We start from the raw sequence: 18,765 nt of genomic DNA on the forward strand, positions 1-18,765 counted from the left end.
CACACAAGACATAAATGTTTGTCTTTTAAAATGATGAACATATAGTCTGCCTCCCACCTGTCTTGAAAGGTCCTGTTTTCTGTCTTTCGTTTGGCCATTTTTCGTAAGGGGTTTATTACATGTGAGTTAGGCGACAGGTCGCAGATGGTAATGAATGTAAAGAGAGGAGGTGGGGGCGATTCGCAGGCTGACAGGCCGGCGCCAACGCATTTGCAAAGCATTCTGGGATTTGTAGTATTAGCTGTGCATGCGCTATACTGGCGCGGCGGCCAGCGGGCCAGCTCTAATACATATTTGATATGATCTTGCGGGCCAAATATAATTATATCACGGGCCAAATTTGGCCCGCGGGCCTGAGTTTGACATGTGTGGTTTAAACAGTCATCATTTGGGTCCCAGTCTGATGAGGCGGTTTCAGCTTCGTCATCAATGATGCACAAATCATCATCATCCTTGCCATCAATTGTACAAGTGATATCGCACTTTTAAAATGATTTTATCACAGTCCCTACTTTAACTTTGTCCCATGCCTTGAGCACGAGGTTACACAGCATATCAAGTGATGCATTGCCCCCCCCCCTTTTGTAAACAACTTTTCTGCACTCGACATTCATGTATTCCATTCCTCGCACACACGGTCTTTGAATGGCTTGTCCAAGCAGACATCGAGAGGTTGCAATAGAAACGTCAAACCACCTTGGATAACTGCCATATAAGGATTATTTAGTGCTAATCTACTTTTACTGTTCTTAGTTAAATGGCTACAAAACATATCCCAGACCAGCAAACTCCATTCTTTGCGTAAATCGCCTGGCGATTTATACATTGTCTATCCATAGTTTTATACCATTTTCATCCATCCATCCTTTTTCATGAAAATGTACAAAAATACCTGTGGGGAATTTCATTTTCGGTTTAATTTTGCATTTGAAATTACCATGAGTCTTAACTTTGTCCCATTGGCCATGCACAATAACACCACAGCAAACCTGGTCCTTTCATGACCTGGTTTACAAAGTTTTAACACTGTTCTATTGCCTATCATGTCAAAATTCATAATTTTGTCCATGTTTCCAATATTTGCCAATGCAAACTGATGTTTCTGCTGGTTCCATATAATAAACTGGTGAAAACTTATAACTATGATCAAGATCTTTTGATAGTTTCTGTGCAATTTTTATTTGGTATAATACCAGATTTTTCCTGTTCATGAAATGATTGCACCAGCCTACTGTAGTCTCAAAGTCATCACTGTGGTCTGGGTGTGACTTGGCCCACACCAGCCTACTGTAGCCTCAAAGTCGTCACTGAGGTCTGGGTGTGACTTGGCCCACACCAGCCTACTGTAGCCTCAAAATCGTCACTGAGGTCTGGGTGTGACTTGGCCCACTGCAGTGCAAATGTTATTATTTCATTTCGGGTGACTATGTAGCAATCTTGCCTCTATTCATGTACCCATTCTGCAACGTGATTTTCCAACTCTGGTTAACGAGTGATTCCTTTTCTCAAAGAACATTGCCTTCTTGGCATTTTTCTCAAAGTCTCTTCTTTCTTCCTCCAACCTCTTACCAACTTCTCATGCACATCAAATGTTCTTCCAGCATCGCAATTGTTGGTTTTCTTGGCCATTTCTATCACTTTCGATTTTAAGCTCGCTTCATATTTTCGTCATGTGCTGCATTGTGTCGATGGACCCTCCATAATAGCAATCACCTCCAGCCAAAGCCCAGCAGATCAATCCGTGCAATCTATGGGGGTCAACGTATATGCCGGTCAATGGCCCATCTCAGGCATCGCGAACTTTGAGGGTTGACTTATATGCCAGATATAGCATAAAACCCTTAAAATGAGGCTAAAAAAAGGAGGGAATGGGGTTGACATACGCCAAAATATACAGAATTAAAATTTCTTTGAATAAAAATAGAATTTGATCAATAAATTATAATGTCTTTCTTGGAGTGAAAATTCCATTTTAATTTGGTTGCAGTCAAATGTATTCATTTATAATTTCTCCATTTAATTAAATCACTGTTCTAAATCTGAAAAAGATGGCTCAATTTATATTTATTCACCATCTTCTCCTCCACAAGAATTTCCCTATACTTATGATTTACTAAATCTTGCTCAATGTTTTGTTCATTCGCAAAATGTTGTACTGAATACCGTGCAATAATTCAAAATGATCTCTCTCGAGTTATCAAATTTCAATATTGATTGTTCTGTGAAATATAACGTTGAGAAAAATACATCAAAAGATCCTGTTCATTTAAAATGAGTAGAAGTATTTTGTTACCTTGATTACTATAACCAGCCAGGGTCTCCGACAATGAAATCTACACACTTGTTAAATTGCTTGATGGGTTACCTTGCAGGGGTGTCGATCATTCATTTAGGTATAAACAGTATTTAGAATGATGGTTTGCTCACCATCACAAAGAAAATAAGGACATGCTATATAGGATATAAAAAGGGTTTGGGTTAGGGTGCTGTCTGACCTTCCGAGTTCTTCCATCTTTACTTTGTTTGCTCAATATTTCAGCATCTGCAGATCTTAAGCTATCCAGATAATACAGGATCTTCAATCACAAAATAAGGAGAAATATAAAATGTTTTTTTTTAAATATAGAAACCTATGCTTTTTAATTTATAGCTTTATGATGTACATGCCCTTTCTATAATTAAATATTCAGCAAGTACAGAACATTTAGGATCACAGCTCAATAGATCGAGCTTTTAAAATCATGGTTGAGACCTTGGATCAGTTACAGTGGATGAAAAAAAATTCCTATGGAGTCATAAAAATGTTCCTAGTGTATGTTTTGGTCTGTTCAAATATCACTGTGCTTTACATGTAAAATGGTAATCAGAGCCATGCTTCGGAATGTTAAAATTCGGTTTCTGAATCAGCGGATCAAAATGACATAGAAACATAGAAGATAGGAGCAGGAGTAGGTCATTCGACCCTTCGAGCCTGCTCCGCCATTCAACGAGATCATGGCTGACCTTAAAGTTCAGTACCCCGTCCCCGCCTTCTCTCCGTCACCTTTAATACCCTTATACTGAAGAAATAGATCTAATTCCCTCTTAAATAGATTTAATGAACCTGCCTCTACTGCCCTCTGTGGCAATGAATTCCACAGATTCACCACCCTTTGGGTCAAGAAATTCCTCCTCATCTCGGTCCTAAATGGTTTGCCTATTATCCTCAAACCATGGCCCCGGGTTCTGGATTTTCCCATCCTTGGAAACATCCCATCTGCATCCATTCTGTCCAGTCCTGCCAGAATTTTATAGGTCTCTATGAGATCCCCTCTCAATCTTCTAAACTCCAGGGAGTACAATCCCAATTTGCGCAATCTTTCCTCCTAAGTCATTCCTGCCATTCCAGGTATCAGCCTGGTAAATCGCCTCTGCACTCCCTCCATTGCAAGAACATCCTTCCTTTGATAAGGTGACCAAAACTGCACACAATACTCCAGGTGGGGTCTCACCAAGGCCCTGTACAGCTGCAGTAAGGTATCCTTGTTCCTATACTCTATATTCCTCTTGATATGAAGGCCAACATACCATTTGCCTTTTTAACCGCCTGCTGTACCTGCATGCTCGCCTTCAGAGACTGATGGACAAGTACCCCTAGGTCTCTCTGCACTTCCCCATCTCTTAATCTATTGCCATTCAAATAGTAATCTGCCCTCTGGTTTGTGCTCCAAATCTGCTCTGTATTTTCTGATAGCAGATTAAATCAGATTACATAATACAGGGGTCTACAGACTTCTCAGTGGTTCCAAGCTCATTGCTGGTGAAATGTAATATTAATGGGACATACCCAGTATTTGGATCTGGTTCTTAACAAATTCTAATCTATGCTCATGACATTGCCTGATATAAATGTCTGCTCATTTCAAATAGTGCTCTGAGGAGCAACTCCACAGAATTACACAAATTTCAAGAATAATTCTGGGTATTCTTTCATCTTTTATAACTAAAAGTAATGTAATAAAATCTAATGAAAGCAATTTTTTAAACTTTTCTTTTGTTCTTCTTTTGTATTTTGGCAAAGACACATTTTCAAATTAGATATTAAAGTTCTCAGAAAAGGTGTTTTATGCTAGTTCTAGCAGGGCCTTTGCACTTCTCTACTTTCCTTTTCCAAATTTTTCTATTTTCACGTATAGGACTAAATAATTTTGCAATTTCGTGACAAGTGTAATCAATAGTTGACACTACCTTGAACAACTTTCAGTTAAATACAGTCTACCAAATACTCATTTCTTTTTCGTTATCTACAGATTAGAGATTTTTTTACAATCTCAATTACATACATTTCCTAAGAGGACTGAGAAGAATTTAATTTTTGTAATTTTAAATTTACAACCTTTCTAGAATGGTTCAAAATCTAACAGTTATGATATGTTGTTGGGAATGAGAGGCTCCCTCAGATAAAATTTTTAAAAACCTGGGAACAGAATCTACAGCTTTTAATTCCTTAAGAAACTTGGAATGTATTTTTCAAATTGGTTAATACCTCTTCTTTATGTATAGGGCTCACATGTCCAAAGTCAACTATCTCGTTTTTATGTGGATGTATCTCCTCGTGTGATAAATGCAACAATGGAGATGCTTCATTAATTTATATGTTCTGGGCATGCCAGAGTCTTCAGAATAATTCGATCAAAGTATTTCAAACTTTCTCTGCATTTTTGTTTTAAAGTTAATTTTAAACCAAATTCCCTTAACTGCTTTATTTGGTATTGTTGAAGAGTGACATAACGTTAACGACATCTGAGGTACATGTATTAGCTTTTATTTCTCTTGCTCAGATGGAGAGACGTTATCCCGCCACTCATGCTCAATGGCTACATGACATCACATCACATTTAAACTTAGAGAAGATTAGATGCTCAATTTCTGATTTGAATTTAAAATTTTCAAACACAGTGGGGACTCTTTTTGAATTACTTTTAGAATCTTTGATTTGTTATGAAGGTAGAAGTGTTGACTAATGAGGTAATTTATTTTCCTTTTTTATAATAAAATAATATCAACATAATATCTTGGATTCAAATGTGGGGAATCTTGGATTCAAATGTGGGGAACCTTGGATGAAATTATATAATTTAAGTGCAATATATCTTTTTGAATTTTAACATATCTATATGTACTCTGTATGTTTGGATGTGAAATTTCAATGTTAATAAAAATATTGAAAAAGAAAGAAAAGAGACTTCCAAGAGTTAGAGTTCACTATTTATAAAACATTCCGCATTATTTAATGCTTGGCTTTGCAGTAGCTTTGGAAAGAATTACTGACATTTTTCAACCTTATTGTCAAAACATTTCACAAATGGAATCCAATCATGAAGCAAGAGCATTTTGAAATTTCCCAGCACTTACTCTGGGGAATTTACACTCGAAGGAGTGAAACATAAAAGTTTTGTAGACACTGTGATTGTCGTAAAAAGACAGAAATGCTGGAGGAACTCAGCAGGTCTCACAGTTTCTATAGGAGGTAAAGATATATGACTGGCAATTCAACCCCCCCCCCACCGAGCCCTTCTTTGATGTCTGGTTAAGAAGCAGGCAGGCATTTGAATTAAAAGAAAGGGCAGGGGGAGTAGTACAGACCAACAGACAAAAGGTGTTAATTGGATCTAGAGAGGAGGCCAGGTGAGAGGAAAAATGAGAAACGATTGGGGCATGGGTTAGGTAGGCTTTGTGAATGCAGAGCTGAGGTAGTCAGTGGGAAAAGGGAAGAGAGAGAGAGACAGGCACACAAACACAGCCAGAGGAAAGATGGGGAAGGGCCCAACAGAAGCGGTGGGGAGGGGGGGTTGATGTTAATGCCATCTTGTTGGAGGGTGCCAGATGGAATACAAGGTATTGTCTTACCAAGAGCATGAAAAACATTTTTAATTTGTGGTCACAGTCTGGCCATGCATAAGACCATGGACAGAAATGTTGGCATGGGAATGACGCGGGAAATTGAAATGGGTGGCTACTGGGAGATGCCCACTATTGCAGCAGGCGGGGCCAAGGTGCTCAACTAAGCAATCTCCCAGTCTGCGTCCAGACTCTCTGTTAAAGGGGAGACCACAATGGGAGCACCGAATGCAGATGACCCCTGCAGATTCACAAGTGAAATATTGCTTCACTTTGAAGGACTGTTTGGGGCCCCGAATGGTGGTGAGGGAGGAGATGTGGCTGCAAGTGGAGCACCTCCTGAGGTTAACAGGGGTAGGTGTCAAGACAGGCTATTGCAGGGAATGGAGGAGTTGTCAAGGGAGTCACTGAAGGAGCAGTCTCTGTGGAAGGCAGAGAGTGGAGGAAAAAGGAAAATATGTCTAGTGGTTGGATCACTTAGTAGGTGATGGAAATGGCACAGGATGATATGTTGGATGCAGAAGGTGGCATGGTAGGTGACAATAAGGGAAATCCTTTCCTTGATGAGCATGGGTGTGGAGGGGGCCAGGTCAGATATATGGGTAATGGAGGATATATGGGTGAGGGCCAAGTTGAGGCTAGTAGTGGAAAAGTCACATTGTTTGAAGAAGATCTCTGATGACCTGGTGTGGAAGACCTCATCCTGGGAGCAGATGTGATGGAGGAATTGAGAGAAAGAAATGGAATCCTTACAGAGGAAAGGATGTGAAGAGGTATAGTTAAGGTAGCCGAGGGAGTAGTGGATTTGTAGAAGATGTCTGTCAAGATTTTGTCTCGCGAGATAAGAGACGGAGAGATCAAGAAAGTGGACAGGTTTGCTAGAGATGGACTATGTGAATTTGAAGTCGGGCAGCACTAAAGTAGACGTTGATGTAGCAGAGGAACAGCTGAGGGGTATCACCCACGTAGGCTTGTAGCATGGAGTGCTCTATGTAGCCAATAAAAAGGCAAACATAGCTGGAGCCCATGCAGGTACCTATGGCTACCCCTTTGACCTGGAGAAGGTGGAATGAGTCAAAGGAGAAGTTATTGAGGCTAATGATGTTCTGCCAGTCAAGAGGATGGTGATGGTGGAGGAGTACTGGTTAGGTCTATGGTCCAGAAAGAAATGAAGGGCTTTGAGGCCTTTGGTATGGGGCATGAAACTGTATAGTGATAGGATATCCATTCTACTCCTGAATGAGTTTGACCTAGTGCAGCATCTACAAGCATTAACATTCTTCATTATAACCATTTTGTGTTTTTAGATGATCCTTTATAAAGCAGACTAATGGATGTGAGAGATGGTAATAAAGGAAAGGGACTTTGCTATGTAGCAAAAATTCCCAAACAGGTTTTTTTCAAGACAGTTATACACCTAATTAAATCATCCAAAGTTCAGGGCTTCATTGCCAAGTCCACAAAAATCTGGGTCAGAGAGCTCAGCCTTCAAAATCTGGAGTAACTAAGCTCAGAAGAATAGGGAACATGGCTGGCAATCCTCAATTTTGAAGACCTGGCCAGTGATCTTTTTTAAAAAATGTAGATGAGTGTCAATTATAATCTAGTCTACAGGTTTCTGCCAATTTAATCATGTTTTCTCATTTCCTTCATCGTCCCTTACGAATTTCATATTGTGTCTAGGCAGCGATATGTTAGATGAGTAAGATTTGAACATATTATTTGCAATAGATCTGATATTGCAACTGATGTGCTCAAGATCAAGGCAGAAAATGAACAAGGAACAGCTAGTTTTCAGTGCTGAACTGTGTAAACAGATATCCAGAGATATGAAGGGAGCCACCAGCTATCAAATTTTCACAGCTCAGCACATCATGAATACTTGCAGAGTGAAAGGCTAAAGACCAAAATGAGCTGGAGGCAAAATTTCAGCACATCTCACAATTCACTCCACAACTGGATTCAGCTTTGTGAGCATAGGTGGAGTATTACTGTGCCATGGCGAGGGTCCAGATGCACTTCACACAGATCATCATCTTTACCAGCACACAAATGGTAAAAAGGGTCCCAACTCTAGGAAAACAGAAAAAAACAGGCAAATGCTTAATTTATTTTAATTTACTGTAATTTAACTTTTAACAATACAGCAGTTTGAAGGCCCTTCTGGCGCATGAAACCAGTGCTGCCCAATTAACCTCCTAACCCTGTATGTTTTGGTGGGTGAGAGGAAACCAGAGCACCTAGAGAAATCCCACACAGATCAGGGAGACAGCACTGGATTGAACCCAAGCAGCTGGTGCTGTAATAGTGTTGAGTTAAGGTGCATTATTTTCATGTTTTAATTCTTTATTTGCAGATTGTTTGCAATTTTGTTTTTAATTTTCACTGATCCAAATTAATATCTATAGTTTTTGAATGTCTCCATCTTTGGATAGAGATTCAGAATGACTGAGACCAAGCAGGCACATGCATCCCACTCCACCTCACTGAACATCTGTGGATTTGCAGGGTCAGCTCTTTGGCATTTCACATCCGGGGAAAGCGTGAATGAGTGAGGACTATGGGTTGTGTATCTGGGTAATGCACTGAGTCCAGGATGATCAGGCCCAACACTACTGTTCAAAGATACTGGCAAGGATGATGATGTCATATACAGGGGTGCAGTGCTGCCAGAGAAGCACTCCGGCACCTCAGCCGGCAGGTCTGACACCTCCTTGACACTGTTTGGTGAGCTCTGGAACCTAAAAATTTAGCCCTGCACCCCTAGTCATATACATTGTAAAATATACATGTAGACCAGTATTCTGAACGTGCACATGTATAGAAGAGCATAGTGTTAATACAAGCCTTTTGAATAATACGTCTCGCAATGAACACGTATACAAAATTGCTAGTTGTGTGGGAGAGTTGTACGTGGGATACATTATATAACACAGTTCTTAATAAAATGATAATCTGACAGTAAAATAAAGAGTTCTTCAAAATATTACTAATTTCAATGACAAGGGACCTTTGTGTGTTGTGGTAACTATGCAGGAACAAAAATGCATTTGTTATAAATTCACTGATAATTTTTTACTTTGTAAAATTTAATGTCTAACTTTTCTCTCCCTCCTCCATATGCAAGTTTCTATCAGGAATGCACTGAAATATGCTAAGAGATGGAAAAAGAGTTTATCATTGGTATGCCTTAGCTGCATTGAGTTCCTCCAGGACTTCTTCATAGAGTCATGATTCCAGAATCTGCAGCTTTTGTGAGAACTGAGGGGTCAATAATTTCAGTAGCGTCATTGCAAGAAGATTAATAATTTCACGAGTTGTCAAGATTAGGGGAAAGAACAAATTCCATCTATCACAACTGCTCTGATACAGTAATATATCTTTTGTTATGTTAATACTGGTTCAGATTTCACTTTACTTTTTGTGTTCACCTGTTCAACTCCAGCATGATCAAGATTTCCAACAACAGAAGTTTGCAGATGCAGTCTTGAGAGGGAGGCTAAAGTCCTAATCATTTGGAGGAGAGGAGCCTCATATTCAACGCAGAGCCAATGGCCCGTGTGGCTTTCATTCCCCTCCTCATGTTGTATTTTCTCCTTGTATTAAATGTACTTTTGCTTTGTAAAAGTATTCCATGAAGAGCTCTAGGTTCCATTACAGAAACTAGAGTGCCACATAGCTGCATGAACCTACAAGACCATGATTTAAACCAATTCATATTGTAATTGCTGTTAACTCAAGAGGGAGATGAATTTCTCCCTATCAGCAGAAAACAACTATGATCTCCTTTAAGCAATGGTCACGGACAGAACTAATGGGTGGCTCGACCTCCACCACCCAGCAGTAACATATTTCCATCACCATTGATACAGAAAATTTTGGCTTTGAGATGTATTCTTCAGCAGATAGGTACATCCAGGTGTTTTTCTCCCCCCAAAAAACTCTTGGCAAATAAATTTCCTGGCCTTCTTTCTTTTCTAACTTGGCCTCTTCTATAAAGGGGCCCTTCCCTTCCACCCTGGACTTTAGTAGCTTGGTGTATTCACAATTAATACTCCCATATTCCAACTTTAAAATGTCACATTTTAGAGCTTAGAAACCATTCTTTCAGAACAATAAATAGCTTTCAGGCACATTAACTCATACAAATGACATGTTAATAAATGTGCAAGCAATTGATGGTCTCTGTAAATAATTCAACTTCAGACCTGCCTTTCTTTGTTGCCCAGATCAAAATGCAACTTACAAGCATGTATTGTAGATTCATTTTAAAGGAGAGGCTTCAGGGTGACATCCAGGAAAGTTGCCATTATCCCTGAATGCATTGCATGCTAGGGTAGGTGAATGTTTAGTGCAGATACTCAATCAGACACTCCTATTGAAAGTCTGATTATATACGTACTTTGCACACTACAAAATCCTAACCATGTTTAGTGATTGATTTATATGCTGCAGTAAAATCAAGTAGACCATTAAAAAAAATTATGTGCTCAGTGAATGAATTTCTAGGCCATTAGGTCGGAATGGATAGATTGAAAACTTAATTAACAAAAATCAGTTTGGAACTCAAAAACAAAACAATTAACAGAATTTAAAAAATTGAGAAATACTCCAAACATGTCAATTAATAATTTAAACTTATAAACTAATTCAAATGGTTCATATTTGCCTACCTGAAGGTAAAAGCAACTGATTTTGATTTTTAGTATAAAAAACCTAGTGTGTAAAGTCTAAAGGCAGTTTCCAATCCTTTGTGGACTATAAACAATTTAATAACAAGCCCATTCTTAAAAAATTGGATTCAGTAACAGAATTTTATTGCCAAGACAAAATGCTTATTAATTCTATGATCGATGGTTCTGACTATTATTTCAATCAAGATCCTTTATCAGGAATATTGTTTTGTTCTATGTTTGCAGAAAGACACAGATAAAAAGTCTGATTCTCTCATGCATATAGATTAATTTTAGAGGGGAAGTATCAGTGTGACATTCCAGAAAAAAAATAGCCATCATCTCTGAATATATCACATGCAAATCTCATCCTGGCGGAATATACCTGGTAATAGACCTTGGCAACCTCCTATTACACTAGACAACAAAGATTTTGCTTCCTGAATATTTGTCGGTGCATTCTATGTATTATGGGCTGCTAATCACAAAAATCACCTCAATATTTTCCTATCACGACCTGATTTTTTTTAATAGATAACCTATTTTTGTGATTTCCTGTCATATTTTAAGTCAACTTCAAACATTCAAAACCACGAAGTGCAACATATCAATGAAAATTCATTTTCTGCATTCGCACTGGGACGTCTTCCCTTCTGATCTTGGTGCAGTCAACTGACGAACCTGGTGAAAGGTTTCACCAGGACATTGCAACCATGGAAAAGTGGTATCAGTGCAACTGGAATCCATCAATGTTGGCCGACCATTGTTGGACACTGACACGAGGTGCATCAGATGCTGAGTACAAATGAAAATCAGCGGCAAAATATTTTTCAGTCAGTTGAATTAACTCAATGAGTCAGCATCATTATGTGATTAAACATTGAAATTTAAACAATACAAGTTAAATTAATGTTTATTCAACTTCCTACGTGATACAACAAATCTGAAATTATCCGTGTTCAGCTGGAAGTTATCTATCATAATCCCGAATTTTTTTTTCAGGAAGCCAACTTTTTTGCAAATTACATTCATGAATCACTAAAGAACTATTCATCAAGTCACCAGCCATTGAACTGGGTAAGAGCTCCAATCAAGTAACATCAATTTAAAAAAAATAAAGGTATCAAATGCCTGCTGTTGGTATTCATGGAGGCCAACTTCAAAGCGATTGTATTCAAGACTAAATGCAACTCCCATGGAAACTAATAATATTGCAAACAAATGTTTAAGTGTAGAATTTTTTTCAAAGATCCAGTCAAATCAATGGTAAGTAGCAAATACAGCAGTTGCTTGGATATAGCAGCATTACATATGGCTTTCAACTATAGCTTTGATATGCCAATTTTTGTTTGTTTAAATAGAAATCTTTAAAATTCTAAGGGACATTTAAAAAAAAATCAAACTTACCTCACAACATTGCCTACAAAAATAATAAAGCAGCAAAGATTCAAAATAATACATCTTAAATGATCATAATATCAAAATATTTACTGGAGCAACCAAAAAAAGCACATTAATGCTTTGGATTAGAGATGGATTTCTAATTATTACGATATTCATTGCCCATTAAATTCAAAAATGCTTTGAAGTGACAGAGTAAAATCACTAATTTCACTGAAACAAAATCTAATCTAATATAGGCCTTTACATTTGATGTACAGGGCAATAAACCACACAGTAAGCCCTGCATCTTAACTCCATTTTGTAATTTGCCATCAGCCCAAACCTGCTTTTTAATGAAAGTGTTACAAACTAAATAATTGATGTGTTGCAACTTATGCTAAAAGACACAGCGGGCATGCAGTATAATTGAAAGTTATGTTGCAGACACTTAACACTTCCAGTGCAAGGAGACATGTTATTAGAAAGGTAGCAAATATGCTATCAAGAGTTAACAAAGGTTTAGAGTCGTAATCATCAGAAAATAATTCAATGAACTGTAAGAGTGTGATTGCACAAAGAAATATTTTTATGAGACTTCAAGGCATGGTTTTGAGCAAAAACATTTTTGAAACATAGTCTGGCATTCAATCATCTGCTAGTCAGATTTGTTATTCAACAGCCTACTCTCATTCATTATAATTTGATACATGGATGACCAATGTGTAAATAACACTTAAAGAAAAAGGAAATAGGAAAAATTGGATTTAAGGCACAGACACTGCAGATGTTGGAATGTGGAGCAAGAAGTAATCTGCTAGTCTCAGCAGTGGTTCCCAACCTTTTTCTTTTCAAATACCACTTTAAGTAATCCCTTTGCCATCAGTGCTTTGTGATTAAAAAGGGATTGCTTAAGGTGGCATGTGAGTGGAAAGGTTGAGAATCACTGCTCTAGACCCAATGGTTACTGAAATATTTTGCTTGAGAAAAATTGTCATTGGCCCATTTCCTTTGGAGTTGTGAAACCGTGCACATAACAAATCAATTAGATATGATTAAAACAGTGGTTTTCAAACTTTTTTCTTTCCACCCAAATACCACCTTAAGCAATCCCTTACTAATCACAGAGCAACAATGGCATAGGAAATACTTAAAGTGAAATGTGAGTGGAAAGAAAAAGGTTGGGAACCACTGTGCTAGAGTAACTCAGCATAATTGGAAGATGTCTTGATGAAGGGTTCTGACCATTCTTTTTTCTCCCATTGATACTACTTAATGCATTGAGAGTTCCTCCAGCAGATTGTTTTCTTTTGCTATTGGATTTCAGTGTGTTTACTCCATTCTTGCTGCATTCTGCCCATGCACTTGAGTAAACTCAAAAATTACAGTGCCTTGTTTTCACCAGCTGTTAATGTCTACAAGTCTTATTATTGAACTTTTCTACTTCCTACTCAGTTAAATGCATGCATTTTTTCCTCATACAATTTGCTGGCATCTGCTGCCTAGGTGTTACGGGTATTATACAAGAATCAGAATGACACTGACAATACCGTGGCAGTGTGACAACAGCAGCATCAGAACCTTTTCGTTAAGAATATTAACATGCACTGGCACCTAGTGTTTGGGGTAAATAGGCAATTGGTGAATTTCTTTGTTTTTATAATAGTGCTACCATTCTGGAACAATTGACAAATTCTTCTTTTCCCTCAGGATCAAAGACAACTTTTTTTTGGTGGGTGGGGGTTGATTTCCAAAATAGTTAATGAGGTTAACTTGGAAACGACAGAATTACAGACTCTTCACAAAAGGGGAGCGAGATAGGCAAGCGAGTAGCTTATGATGTAGTGCTCTCTTCTGTTTCCTGTAAAGGGCTTCTGGGTGCTCCCTGTGCATGACCATCCTGAAAGCTCCTACTCAGAACAGTCAGAATCCAAGGAGCTAAACAAGAAAATACAGTAGATTAAGTTGGACAATGTGCATGTAAAGCTCTATCTCATCTGGAAGGTCTGTTTGTGGCCCTGGATGGAGGTGAGGAGTAGAAGTAGGGACATGTTTTGTACTTTCTGCGATTTCAGAAAGAAGGACCCATGGAGTATAAGGGTGGGAGGGGAACGAAGAGCGGATTAGAGGGTGTCAGAGAGTGATCCTGCAAAATAAAGGATCAAGGAGGGGAGGGGAAAATGTAGTTGGTGGAGGAATTTCGCAGTGTCAGAGGATAATGTATCAGATGCAGATGCTGGTGGGGTGAGGTCTGGACTCTGTCCTCGTTCTGCCGAGGGGGGAGGTGAGTTGAGGGTGCAAATACAAGCAATTGAGGAGAAGCAGGTATGTGCTCTATCAATAATAGCATGTACCTGTAGCTCCTCCAAACCCCCTGCAGATAAACTCTTCTCCTTTCCCTTCACTAGGCCAGCACATCATCCACAAAACTTGCAGGTTCCTCCATCTCATGTGGGATCTGACAATACAGTACTTCCCCTTTCAGAGACACCAACTGGCTTTACGAATTGAGGCTGGCTTTAGTGGGAGCCGAGCTGACCACCTACTCAGGTAGGTGCCTGCTTAAATGACCTAGCTAATCAATGGTATGGTCAGCAGTGGCCTGACCCTCCATTCATTATACTTCACAGTTAGCATAAAGTTGCTCATTGATTCACTTTGTATGGACACCAGCTGCACAGGGTATTATGTCCTCTGATTTTTTTGGAGGACTAAAATGTTCAATCAAATTTAGGTCATTTACTTCCAGAATCTTTAATTTATTTTATTAAATGTCAAATCACTTCTTCCCCAAGGTTATAGATTAAGTCACTAGTGCTGCATTTCAACACCAGAAAGCCTTGATCCAGGAAAAATGCAAACTAAATTTTGTATTTCACAAGATCTTCTGGTGCTTTGTGATGTGAGAAATCATGTCAAGAATTTCTAGTTTTCTTTGTTGTCATTGGAGAAAGAAAAATTTTGACACATAAATCTTCTTTCACAATCACTCCCAAGATAGTATTTGTGAAGAATGAATGAGCCATTGAAATATTACACTTATAACCTTGAAAGTAACAAATAGACTTTTATGCTATTTGGCAGCCCTTCCTAAATTTCTTGTTTTAAATTGTACACTACAGTGTATGTTCCCTACTGATGGATATGAGCAACAAAATCTATCTTTACAGAAACTGTCTTTTTCAATTTGATCCTCAAATATTTTTCCCCATTGTACTTAGTTTCCTTAATCTATTTAGAAGGTTCTGTTCAAGGTTAAAATCCCACGTCTCCAGTCCATAAGACCGGGATATTGTAACATTAATTTAATCTTTTTAATGTGCATTATGCTGACATTAATCAATGAACTTTTAAAGAATTTTTTGACCACATTGCACCATTTTTATTTTGTTCTCTTTCTTCCATACTTTCACCTTTTAATTAGACTTAAATCTCTAATTATGTGGGTCTGATTTATAACTTAATGGGTCATAACCTGCTTCCAGCACTTACTGTTTTAACTTAACCTGTTGAGCCCATTTCCCATTCCTTTCAGATTTACCCTGAGTCATAATGGACCTAGAATAGAGGGACAACTTATTCAAGGGAAACTATTTTTAATCTTTGCCCAAGATACACCAGTAACAACTGGATTTAATTTATGAATATTAAATGGATGCTATGCCTTTTATTACTATTAATCTGGTAATTACTTTTGACAGTGAAGTTGAACACTCTAGAATGAGCGACTTTTGAAAATAACTATCACACAAAGCAAGATTAAAAGTTAATACCTACTTTGATTGCATAAATAATTTTTCACGAAAGATTTAACACAATATTTTGTTCATAACAAGTTGTCAATTCAAGTGTTTTTTTTAAAGCAAGTCCAAAGAAAATTTAAATGTGGGAGCTTTCAATTTGCTCACAAATTAATTTACAACAGCCCTGCAGATTCTTGAAAAAAGGAGGGTTTGCAGAGATTCAGTTCCTTCATTTGTACATCTAAATAAATTCTTTTTAATCAAATAGCTTTCCCTCCCTATGATTCCTTTAAGGGGATTAGGGTTGGATAAATTTCAAATTGCATTTATATATTTAGCATTGTCTGTAGCTCGAAAATGTGTAGCAAGTACATGGAAAGATAATATAGTGATTAATGTAATGCAATGGCATAATGACCTGAAAGCTTATATTGTCATGGAAAAAATTACATATAATTTATATAACAATTATTCTTTTTTTGTGAATAAGTGGTTACCATATTTGGAATATATGCATTTAGATATATTTTGATTTATGATATACTTTTAGTTTCTGTTTATATATTTTTAGCTCTCCTTAAGAGAGTTGGCTGATGGGGTGGGAAGGGTATGGGGATTTAAATTTAAAAAAAAATTTTTTTTTTAATGTATATTCATAAAATTTTCTTTATGGAATGTACTTTGTATTACTATTAATGATTCTTCAAATAAAAAGTTTTTAAAAATTAGCCAGAAATAGGAAGACTGTCGTAACCTATGTATATGTTGAAGTGAACCCACTAACTCACTCCAGCTCTACCTTTTTACATTTACTGGTAATATGAAGAGTGCAAAATCACCTTCATTACCAGATAATTGAAACAGGCTCATGCATCTAGTTACCTCTTTTACAATATGCTGATCTTCTTATTGCCATTCTTTGACAGGGGACTTCCCTTCAACATCCGTATCAACATTTAGCCAAATCACTAAATTGGTAAAAATTGGTAAAGCACAGAATAAGAACCTTTCTGTAAATGAGGTAACATGGTTCCCTTTAGTATAAGGAAATACCGTACATAATGTTAATTTTTTCAATTAAAAAAAAGTACTAGTATCTTTAGCAGAAGCATAAAATTCACAAAATCCAAAGGTTTGTGGTAGAAAACCAGGATATTTGGCCAATCTATGAAAGAGCAATCCAGCTAGTCTCTCTCCTCTGTTCTCCCCCTGAAATTTTCTTCATTCTGAGTCAAATCAGTTTTCACTGCCCCAAAGTAAGCTCAGACCCTGCAATTTCTCCTCAGGTCACTTAGTACTTGTTGCTTATCACCTTCATTCCAAACCCTTTGGTTATTGAGCATTCAGCCCGTCATCAGTCATTTCAAGATTCCTTTATTGTCATGTAATAATCTGACACCATCAGCAGAAATTGCTCCGTGCCTCTTACAGTCGGAGAAAGAGAAGCAAGGGAGTCACTGCGGGTCTGCGGATTCGCCTCCAGTGCTCCTGTAGAGTCTGCAGCCACACAGACTTCAGCCATCAGCAACCCAAGCTCCACATCAAATCTCTGACACAATCAGGAAGCCTTCAGCGCACGAGGTCCCTAGTGAGTCCCTCCCCCCCTTGACACCCTCTCGCATCCCGGCACCGAAACCGGGTTCCCCTTCAGTCAGTCTCGAGCCAGTCTCCAGCAGTCCGCAGCCTAGTGTGAGTCCTTTGACCCTACGTTGCCAGCAGCCTGCATGAGTTCCTCACCTCGAGTCACCAACAGCCCACCATCAATATGTTCCTCAGTCTCAGAGCCCCTCAATAGTCCACCGCAGTGCTCACTGTCCCATAAGGATGTCTCCACTGCTTCTCCTTCTCAAACAGGGGATGGTCTAGTCCTCTGGTTCCCCAGAGCCTGCAACCCCTTAAGGCTGCTGCTAGCACAGGCACCACCATCTTGGGCCCAGACCCTATGGTTGCAGGATTTAAAAATAAAACACTATTGGCTCCATTAGCAGGCCATACAAAGCCAGTATGGAGCTGTCAGTAATAGGACTAGGAGGTAGAACCAAAGTGCACTGTGTCTCCATTTCCCGCTCTCCCTGGGTTCACACTATCTTTGCGACAGCTCTGCCATAGCTGCCGATTTTTTTTGAAAACTGAATTATGGGCACAATGGAAAGGTTGATCTATTATTCCCAATATTATGGTCTGATGTTAAAAGTTTCACCCTGCATATCACCAATAATTCACGCATGTTGTTACTATGCATGCTTACAGTTTCTACCCTTGTTCAATGTCAACACGAAATGCAGCAATGGAGACAATCAACATATATTGCAAATTTTTCTCAACTTGCCCTTCCTCGAGTCTTTTTTTTTTAAATTAAGTTTTAAGAAAAAACAGAATATTGGACTCAATTAATATAACTATAATATATTGAATATGAAATCATAGAAAAACATTCATAAGGTCCAAAAAATAAATGAAAAGGAGAGTCCCTCTTCTCCCAGTGCCCCTCCTAGATTTGAAAAAGGGGACATATAGCAGGGAATAGAGGGAGATAAAAATAAAAAGTAACAGGAGCAAGGTTTGACATCTCAGAATTATTTTAAAATGATTAAATTTCTAACAATGAGTATATCAATTGACAAATATCAAAATAAATTATACAATCTGGGCATTTTAGAAATCTAAATAAAGTCACCCAATTTCAATTAACATACTACATCTATTCCTAAGACAATAAGTAGTCTTCTCAAGGAGAAGACAACTTTGCACTTCCATGTTCCAATGATGAATGTGAAACAGGGAATCAGATTTCCATGTTACTGCTATACATTTCCTGCCTATTGACAGTGTAACTGTCACAAATTTAGCTTTACTTCTGAAGAAGTTAAATGTTATAAATGCCAAATTCCACAGAAGAAAAAAATCTGGGTCTAGATAGTAGTTCACCCCTAAAGTTTTTGTCAACACTTCCCCCAATTCTAACCAAAAGGGTCTTAATTTAGTGTATAACTAGGTGGAATGTAAGAAGGTACCAACATCTATACCACATCTAAAACGCCTATCAGAAAATTCTGGTTTATTTTTATGTATCTTTTGAGGTGTGAGAT

General features: G+C 38.1%; 1 long non-coding RNA gene across 1 annotated transcript in view; it reads right to left on the minus strand.

Annotated features, from left to right (window-relative positions):
- Positions 1-5,247: 5,247 nt before the first annotated feature.
- The window catches only part of LOC138735716 (uncharacterized), a 36,712-nt gene continuing 23,194 nt past the window's right edge, over positions 5,248-18,765 (minus strand). Inside the window, exon 2 of the long non-coding RNA XR_011339898.1 lies at positions 5,248-7,953. This is a non-coding gene — a long non-coding RNA (uncharacterized lncRNA). The remainder of the gene's footprint in view (positions 7,954-18,765) is intronic.

The sequence above is a fragment of the Narcine bancroftii genome, chromosome 6 (assembly GCF_036971445.1).
Source record: "Narcine bancroftii isolate sNarBan1 chromosome 6, sNarBan1.hap1, whole genome shotgun sequence".
Taxonomy (NCBI): domain Eukaryota; kingdom Metazoa; phylum Chordata; class Chondrichthyes; order Torpediniformes; family Narcinidae; genus Narcine; species Narcine bancroftii.